This window comes from Arachis duranensis, chromosome 2, assembly GCF_000817695.3.
Source record: "Arachis duranensis cultivar V14167 chromosome 2, aradu.V14167.gnm2.J7QH, whole genome shotgun sequence".
In the NCBI taxonomy this organism is placed as follows: Eukaryota; Viridiplantae; Streptophyta; class Magnoliopsida; order Fabales; family Fabaceae; genus Arachis; species Arachis duranensis.
Window position 1 is genome coordinate 9,174,995 of NC_029773.3, and position 9,582 is coordinate 9,184,576.

The window sequence follows — 9,582 nt, forward strand, 5'->3', positions numbered from 1 at the left end:
TTAAGATTAATCTTGGGTTCCCGGTAATCAAACATATTATCATGGAGAGCATGACTCATGAAGTAGAGTACGTGAGTTTACAGTTGATTTGTTCTACTTGTGCACGGTATAGGCGTGATAAATCATTGTGCATGGAGAATGAATCCTCGATAGGGAAGGGTGATTCTTTCGGTGATGGAAAGAATCATGAAGTCCCAACACTAGTGTCACACAACGTTCATGAAATTCAAAAAGATGTTGAATCGAAAGATCGTGATTTGGGTGAGAAATTAGGAGTTGTTAAAGGGATGGATGCGGTTATGGAATCATTGGCTCTTCACGTGCTTGATGGTTATGTTAATGAGGCATGCATGGATGATGGAGAGGGCTAGAAACAAGTGCTGTGTAAGAAAAAATGCACAATAGGCCATTCGTCAAGTTTGAAGAACCAAGATAGAGAACAGCACAAGTATGGTTCGAGAAGGGTCCCAAAGTCCAATTTGCATGGTGATAGAGGCAAATCAATTGACAGGGTAGATTGGAAATTTTTGGCCATACCTTTAAGAGCTTTGGTTTTTCCAGTCCTACAATTAATTTGATTATGAATTGTGTCTCTACTTCCTCCTTATATATTCTTTGGAATGTGAATTGTCTGAATGACTTTACTCCTAACTGGAGTCTTATCTTTTTGAGTTGTGTATGGAGAGATTGACATACTTTATTAGTCATCAGGTTGATTTGGACTTGTGGGAGTCGGTTGCTATTTCTAGAGGGGAACAAAAAGTATCCCACTTAATATTTGCGGATAACGTGCTTTTATTCTGTAAAACTGCAAAGAGACAAGTGCAAAATGTGATGGTGATTTTAGAGACACTTTGTAAAGCATATGGGATGAAGATTAATATGGAGAAGTATAAAGCGCTTTGCTCCAAGTGTAAACTCCGTTAAATTAGTAAATAATTAGTCAATAAATTAATTTCTAATAAAGAAAATTAGAAATTTGAATATTATATTAAATTAGGATAGAGCTCATCAAAACAAGAATTTTGACACTAATTTTAAAGAATTCGGCCCAATATTGGACTGAACGAGCCGAACTGATTGAACCGGGTCTAAACCGAGCCCGTGGGCCCAATTGGACCAAGCTTTAAATGAGCCAAAGCTCATTTTCTCCCCAGAAATGCAACAGAAGCTGCGTTGAACAGCAAGGGGAGAAGCAGAGAAGAAACCTCCAACCCTCTTACAGTAAATTCAAATCGCCGTAACTACTCCGTCCGAGCTCCGATCACCGCACCATTTGCGGTCACGCAATCACCGTGTTGAGCTCTACGTTTCTACCAGAACAATTTTATTAGTAACTTGCTTATTCACTCTTAGACTCCTCTTCCCCCAAATTTTCAAAAATTGAATAGAGATGTTGAATTTCTTTATTTTTTGATGTTTTAGGATCCAATTAGCTTGAGGAAAATGTTCACTCTTACTTATATGAAGCTTGGGTAAGGTGAAGATACCATAAATCTGGTTTAATTTACTGAATGTATGTTTTGGGTATTAAATTGGGTATATATGTGTTATAAATGTGTATTAGGTTGTGAATAAATAATTGGAGCTTGAAATTATGGATATTGGAACTTGGAGGAAGCTAAATACTAGTGTTTTGTTGAGGATTTTGGGGCTGTGCTTGTGTTAATAAGCTGTCTTGATCACTACGAGGAAACTGGCCAATGTATGATTTAGGTTTCGTGCATTTAATATATAATGTTCTGTGAAAAATTAGGCTAGATGACCATAGGATAAGATGAAACGCACGGAAATGTACAATGCTTAGTATCCTTGATATTTATGATGTGATTTGATTATGTGATGGAGGTTGTTATTATACTGATGTTACAATGAAACATGAGTAAGTTGGTGATTATAGGGTTACAAACATATTGAATGAAGGCATGATGGAGTTGTTGAAATGTATAATGTTGATTAATGGTGATTGATAAAATGGTGTAGAGTTTTGTTGAGTTTTGTTACTGGCATATAGTGTTGGGATTGGCAGGTTTGGTAAGGAATGGAATGGAGATTTGGATGTAAATAAGGTTTAAAAGGTTTTGCAAAATTTGGTTTTGGGCCGAAGTTTGGCGAGCTATAACTTAGCTTCCGGACCCTCAATTTATTTTCAACTTATTTTAAATGAAAATTGGGTTCGTGAAGTTTATGTCTTTCAAAAAACGGATGAAAAACAATTTAAAATGATTAAGTTATGTGTGTCGGAAGTTTGGTTAAAAATTATGGAATTCTGCAGCTTTCTGCCTAATCAGGTTTTGGAAAAATGTACATCCACGTGTACGCATAGCATAAATTTTTTAACTGTGCGTATGCGTAATGGACCAGCATACATATCTACGCGTACGCATGGCTCACGCGTACGCGTGACATGAAGTATTCATCTATGCGTACGCATGATAAGGGGATGCGTGCCCGAGCTGCCTTTTTATACTCCCACGCGTACGCGTGGCCCCTGTTCCAGCAAACATGATTTTTTTTAGTTTTAAACTCTATTTCAAACTTCTAAACCTCTATTTTTATTCCTTTAGTCATAAATAATAGTATTAAACCTGATAATCAGATGAAGTTAGGAAATGGGAATAACTTGGAGACGAAGTAAAGCTGAAAAATGATGAATTGATTATGAAATATTACGGACGATCATGTATGATACTTGGCTTGAATAATCAGATGAATGATCATGTATGATAATTGGCTTGATTAACTAAATGATCTGAGATACAAGATTCCTTGGGTAAAGTACGGTGGCTTGCCACCACATGTACCAGGCCAAACATTCGATACTCTGTTGACCCTACGACGTAAGCGTGACCGGGCACTTATAAATTCTCGGAAATGGTACTCCCATTGAGTGATTTGATATATATATGAGTAAAAGCTATACATAGACTCATGGGGATGCACGTCGGGGGATAGTCTAAAGGTTTAGCAAACCGGACTTGTCGGGTTGGCTTGATAACCGACAGATTAAACTCATCAGTCATAAGACAGGCATGCATCATGTGCATATTACTTGAATTACTTGTTTGTGCATTAACTGGGTGTGCCTAAGTGTACTTGCTATAGTAAATGTATAATTGTTACCTGCAGTACTTGTAACCTTCTTGTGTTTGTCTTTATCTGCTTATTTGTCTGTGATTTGTCGAAGGAGATGGAGGTATGGAGGAAAGGCAGTGGGACTTAGGTTTAAGGTTAAGTTAAGTTGAGCTTAGATACTCTTAGAAAACCACCTTTTATGGCTTCTGTTTAATACTTTAAGCTTTATAATCTGAGTGTCGGTGTTCTAGGATTGCCTCTGGTATTCCCAGAACCTTATATCTTTATCTTATATGTGTGGCACCTTTACCATACTGAGAACCTTTGGTTCTCACCCCATACTATGTTGTTATTTTTCAGATGCAGGTCGAGAGGCTCCTCCTTAGGCGTATGAGCTTTTGTTGCGAAGTGGTTGTCAGGTTGCTTTTTGGATTGTATAATTATGTATATATATATGTACATAGATTTCTCTCCGCATAACTTGTTCCTTTTGATCCTCTTAGAGGCTTATGGAGAGATAGGATTTTGTTTATGTAAATTTGGGTTTTGGATATGTATATGTATGTGTATATAATCTCCAGCCAGTTTTGACTTCACGGGCTGAGTCAGGAGCTTGTTATTTTGTATCTTTGGCTCTCTATTCCTACTTTTATTATCTTATGCCTAATAGTTATAGTTTTCTTAACACACAAGTTAACTCGTTTCTTGAGTGTTGCGCTTTTATTTCGCGATTTTTGTTTTATCTGTTCTTCAAGGCTCCTAGTTTATTATATTCTTCTGCTATTATATATACACTTTCTATTTTATAGGTCATAATACCACACCACCTCTATTTTACGGCTTAAGCGTAAAGCTGAGTGTGGTAGGGTCTTACGCCAAGAATGCCTCTACGACAAGGAAAGAGATTTTCAGTAGGGTGTCCTCCATTAGATTTGTCCAATACTTAGGCAAGTATCTTAGGGTTACCCTTAGCCATTCTAGGTTGACCCGTTCAACTTTCAATGGTGTCCTAGATAAGATTCAGGATAGATTAGCAAACTGGAAAGGGAGTTTACTCAATCGATCAGGTAGACTCTACTTGGTTAATTCCATTACAGTCACTATTCCCACGTACTAGATAAAGGTCTCTATTTTTTTAAAAAGTATCATTAGTAAACTGGAATCTATAATGAGAAATTTTCTTTGGAAATGACAAGTTGATAGAAGAGGATTGAATCTTGTTAGTTAGAAGGTGCTGGTTACTCCAAAAAAATATGGAGGTTTAGAGATTAGAGATCTTTATTTTGTGAATATTACTCTTCTTGGGAAGCTAATTTGGACTTTTTTCCATTAGCCAAACAAGTTATGAGTCCAATTATTGAATAATAAATATCGATCATCTCAATATGACTATTTTGGTTGTCCTAAGAATAAGGGCTTTTCCATTTAAAAAATTCTTTGCAAGGTTTGGGAAGTGTTGAAGGATGGGTTTGCTTGGTGTATTGGGGATTTGAGCCATAATTTTTTGTTTTCTAGTTGGAGGATAGAAGGACAGTTATCTAATAAGATGGATTATATTCACATTTTTTATTCGAACCTCCGGATACAGGATATCTGGTCGGTTGGTAGGTGGCATTTGGATACTCTTTATTCCCCTTTTATCTCAAAATCTAAAAGGCAATATTCTTTCTTACAATCTAGATGTTCAAGCAGGTCCAAAAGTGGATTGGTATTGGTATGGGTCTGCTACCAAAGTTTATGATTCACGCAACGGTTACTTGTGGTTATGTAAGCAGCTATTTGGTTGGGAGGAGTGGGAGAATTAGCTTTGGCTTTGGCGCCAACTTGTTCCGAAAAAGCACAAGTGTTTGGCTTGACTGTGTCTTAAGAAGGCTCTTCCTATGGTAAATTTTCATTTCAGAAGAGGGAAGTCATCATTGGATAAGTGCCCAATATGCCTTTCTATCCAGGAATTGGTTTTACATTGTATTTGGAATTGTCCAAAAGTTCAGCTTGTATGGCATAGGTTGGATATTTCTTGTCATCCTCTAGATTTAAAGAAGTGGTTCTTGCATTGTTTTGAAAACCGAACCGGACCGGACGGTTCAACCAGGTTAACCAAAAACGGTCATCTGGCTGGTTCGGGTGATGCCAAAAACATTGACAAAAAACCGGTAAAAAACCAGTCGAACTGGCAATTAACCGGTGAACCAGTAAAATCGGTCGGTTTTTTTACGGTTTTCAAAGGTTAAAAATAAAAAAAAAATTTAAAAACCTATATAAAAGCTACCCACTACCCAGTTACCCGCTCTCTTTCAGAAGAAAAGCCTAATACCCCTCTCTCTCCCTCTCTGAGTTCCAGCGCCGCCTCTACTCCTCTGAGTTCCAACGCCGCCACCATCAACAGTAGGGTCACCTTCTCAGCTTCCCTATCATCGTGGTGTCGTCAATCCCGCCTCTGTCCTCGTCCTCGTTGGCCTCCCCTCTTCTCCTCCTAGACCCCTTCTCCTTGCATCGCCAGGTCTGCTCGGAGCTGTTGTTGGTATCGTCAAGCCACTTTTGTCCATGTCGTCGTCAGCCTCTATGAACTTGTCTCTATCCTCATCGTCTTTTTCCATCTTTATCTTCGATCCCTTTCTCTGTCAAACTCACAGCGAAGTTCGAACGTTTTTCTGCCGTCCTAGAAAATTACAGAGTTTGATTATGTTGCTCTCCCTGTTTCTTGAGTTCTATGGTAGTTTAATTTATTTTTTTATTTTGTTAATTATAATGATTATGATTTGCTATTTTTTATATTCTGGATTCTGATGGTTGGATAGATTGAACTCTGATTGTTGTAATTTGTTACTGCAATTTGATTTCATAATCTGTTTGTTTTGATTTCATATATTTTCGTAATTCTGTTTGTTTGTTCAAATTATGATTATGTTTGTTCAAAATTTAAATTATGATTATGTTTGCAAATTTAATGGTGAGTGGTTATTACTTATTTGTTTCAATTGTTTTTTATTTTTTATTATTAGGTTATAGATTGAAAATTTAAATTTTATTAGGTTAAATTTTATTGAAATTTAAATATTTAAAATTATATATTAAATTTTTAATAATTTTATTTAATATTTAATTAAACCGGTTGAACCCCGGTCGAACCATTAAACCAGTGAACCAGTCACCTCACTGGTTTATTGACCGGTCCGGTTTTTGTAACCTTGGGTTCTTGTATCATAGCAGAGAGCATCCGTTCAGGTTCTTTTCGCGACTTTAGTGAATATGGCGAGTAGGGAATAATGATATCTTCAATCCTCATGAGAATTGGCATCCAGAAAGCTTCAGAAAAGAAGTTTAAGAGTATTTTTGAATTACAACGTATATCTCCCCCTTCTATGCTAAGTGGTTCTTGAAATTTTCTATTTATTGATACTTTTAAGATTAGTAGTGATGCTACTTATCCTAATTCTGGTGATAATGTTGGTTTTGCTTGCGTTATTAGATATTGTAATGAGAGTTAGCAAAGGGGGTGTTTGAAAATGATTGAGAGTAATAGTATTCTTTAAGGAAAATTGTTTGTTATTTGGAGATGATCTCTCTTAGCTTGGAATGTGGGTCAACGAGATGTTATTTGTGAGACGGATTGTGTAGAAGCATTTAATCTTGTTACTAATCACCAAGCTGATTGTGGGTTTATTGATCCATTGTCCGTTGGTGTTCAAAATAAAGAATATATCATACATTAAAATTGACATGTTAACTTTTGTTTGATTATGAGAGATATAAACATGGTGATGGCTGATACTATAGCAAAGATGGCAATGAAGTTATAATTTCATCAAGTGGAGTTTTCTTCTTTTTTGGAGGAGTTTAAGAGTAGTCTTAAACGAAAATATCTTTCTATTTAAATAATTTTTTTATATTTTTATTTTTTTGTTTAACTTATTAAAATTACCAAAAAAAATTAATAAAATTGATATATTACATGTAGGTGTTCCTGCTTGCATTGCTTGATAACGCTGTGCTTAGCCTATAAAGATGGGACTATATGAAACCACAGAAAAGTCCCGTACAATAAGGAAGGTAAGATCCCCATTATCTTTAGGGTTTGAACCGTGATTATATGTAGGACTATAGATTTATAATTTTTATATGGTTGCTAAATTTTTATACCGTTGAATTTTATTGTATGGATGATATAAAATATTTTATATTAATATTATATTAAAATTAAGTTCGTTTTTGTAAGCACAATAAAAATTTATTATACGAACGATTATATTATCTAACATATTTACCATACATGTTTGTAGTAGTAAGCTTCCTATCACCTGGTTTGAATTTTCATTTTTCAAATTGTGTTCCATACAAAGTTTTTAGTTATAATATTGGTATCCGTCGACCCTTTTTTGCTTTTAATCTTTCTATTCTGGCTGCCATGTATATATATACACTGTTTATTTCTCTCATTCAATACACACTAATGATAGAAAGGATCATGAACTGTATATATTGGTATCAGTAACTAATTTTATATATTATGCGGATGATAAAATAGATAAAAAATGGAGTGTAATAATTTATGTCAAGCCACAAAATTTGTCTGATATAAAAAAAGAGAATAAATAAGCTGAAATTAGTTTTTTTTTCATAATCAGTTAAACATCTCAACAGCATGTGACATTGCAGGCTTGTAATTGATAAAGAATGATGATATAAAAGACTTCGTAAATAATGCATCTGAAAATATAGACGAAGTTACATAACGGAACTAGGATTAAAGTTAATGATTATTAACAAGGGTCTTTTTATAATTAATGAATTTAATAATGTTCTTGGCGTATGTAGTTTGATAGTTATATCATGGTTGGTATTTTCAGAATTCAATTAAATCTTTACTGAATTGTTAGTTTTAATAAATAAAAGTCATTTTCCTTTTTTTTATATGATTTTTTTAGGAATAGTTAGCTTATAATGAAATATTAATTTCGTTATTATTGTTGTTATTCTTAATGTCGTTCTTATGATAATCATGCTATCTATTAGTTATAATTAATACTAATATTGTTATTACTAATAAATATTAGTGCACATAAAATAATGTGTAACAGGACAAATAAAAATGGAGAACTTTTCATCATGTTGTGCAAGCAAAATATTTGCTAAAGAGATGGCTATGGCCTTTCTATTCTTTTCATTGGATCATACAATTTCTATTGTTAAAGACATATGATTTCGTAATATGAATGTTAGGTGTTGATTGGAGACTATAACAGGACGCTCTTGTTTCAACCAATACTTAGAAATGGCTAACGAATTTATCATGCAAGTTTATTCATCAAACATACTCTGTTAAACTTGTCTTAAACTATATTTGATTAATACATATGTTAAGTTGACATGTGCTAACAAACTTGCTGCAATAATATTTGCAATGTCAACATTTATATTTGTAGAAACTTTGTGAATGGATATCAATGTACGCAGTACCAGAAAAAATTTGGATATGTTTTTGTGACATGTGCATCTGGAAAGAACTCTAAAGACATACTTACTAAATTAAAGGTAAAAAAAATATAATATAAAAAGTTCATCATAAAGACAGTGTTTTACAAAAAGATAATAAACTATATTTTTTATTATATAGATGCGCTTTACAAACAAATATGCGTTTGAGTTGGATATTACATCACATGAGAAAATAAAATTTATAGAATTATACATTACGCTTCTTTCAAAAAACCCCTACCAAAATATTAATAAGGGAGATGGTAATCGTTGTTTATTTTTGTTTACTTTTAAAATCTATCTTAACATATTAAGGTACCTTTTTATTCTAAGTTACTATCTAATAACTTGAATATTATTAGTTTTTTCTAATTATACTAAGATTTATACACACGGGTTGATATTTTTAGTATTAGCTGAATATTTAGGCGAAATAGTTAATGATAGTTTAGATGGAGTAGAGATTGATTTAAAAGACAATTTAGATGATATCTCCTCTGTTAAAATTGACATATTCATGCAGTTTGATCTGAATAAGGTTCCGAAAGAGACAATAAAACTTTAGATGACCAACAAAAAAAGTTAACGTACACATTACAAAAAAGGATTCATCTGAACAAAAAGTCATAATTTAGAGATGACATATCAGATCTTCTGCCACGTGAAGATAATATATTCTTAACAGAATATTTTTTGCCAGGTTAATACGATATTAAAAAAAATTGATCTTTTATTTTAAGACTTACATTATTTCCTTAATTTAATGGTTTAAATTGTGGTATTACATATTTCACTAACTTAAAAATTTGTTAATAATTATTATTCTATTATTATAATAACTAATAGGATAAAAATATTTAATAATAAAAAATTTTCAAAAAATAATTAAAATTTATTTTATTTAATATTTATTAACTTTAATAATATTTAATAAATATTAAATTTAATAAATTTTAATTATTTTTTTCTCTCTAACATTAATGTAATAAGATATAAAGTATAGACTGTTCCTATTATTAATTAGTAATTACT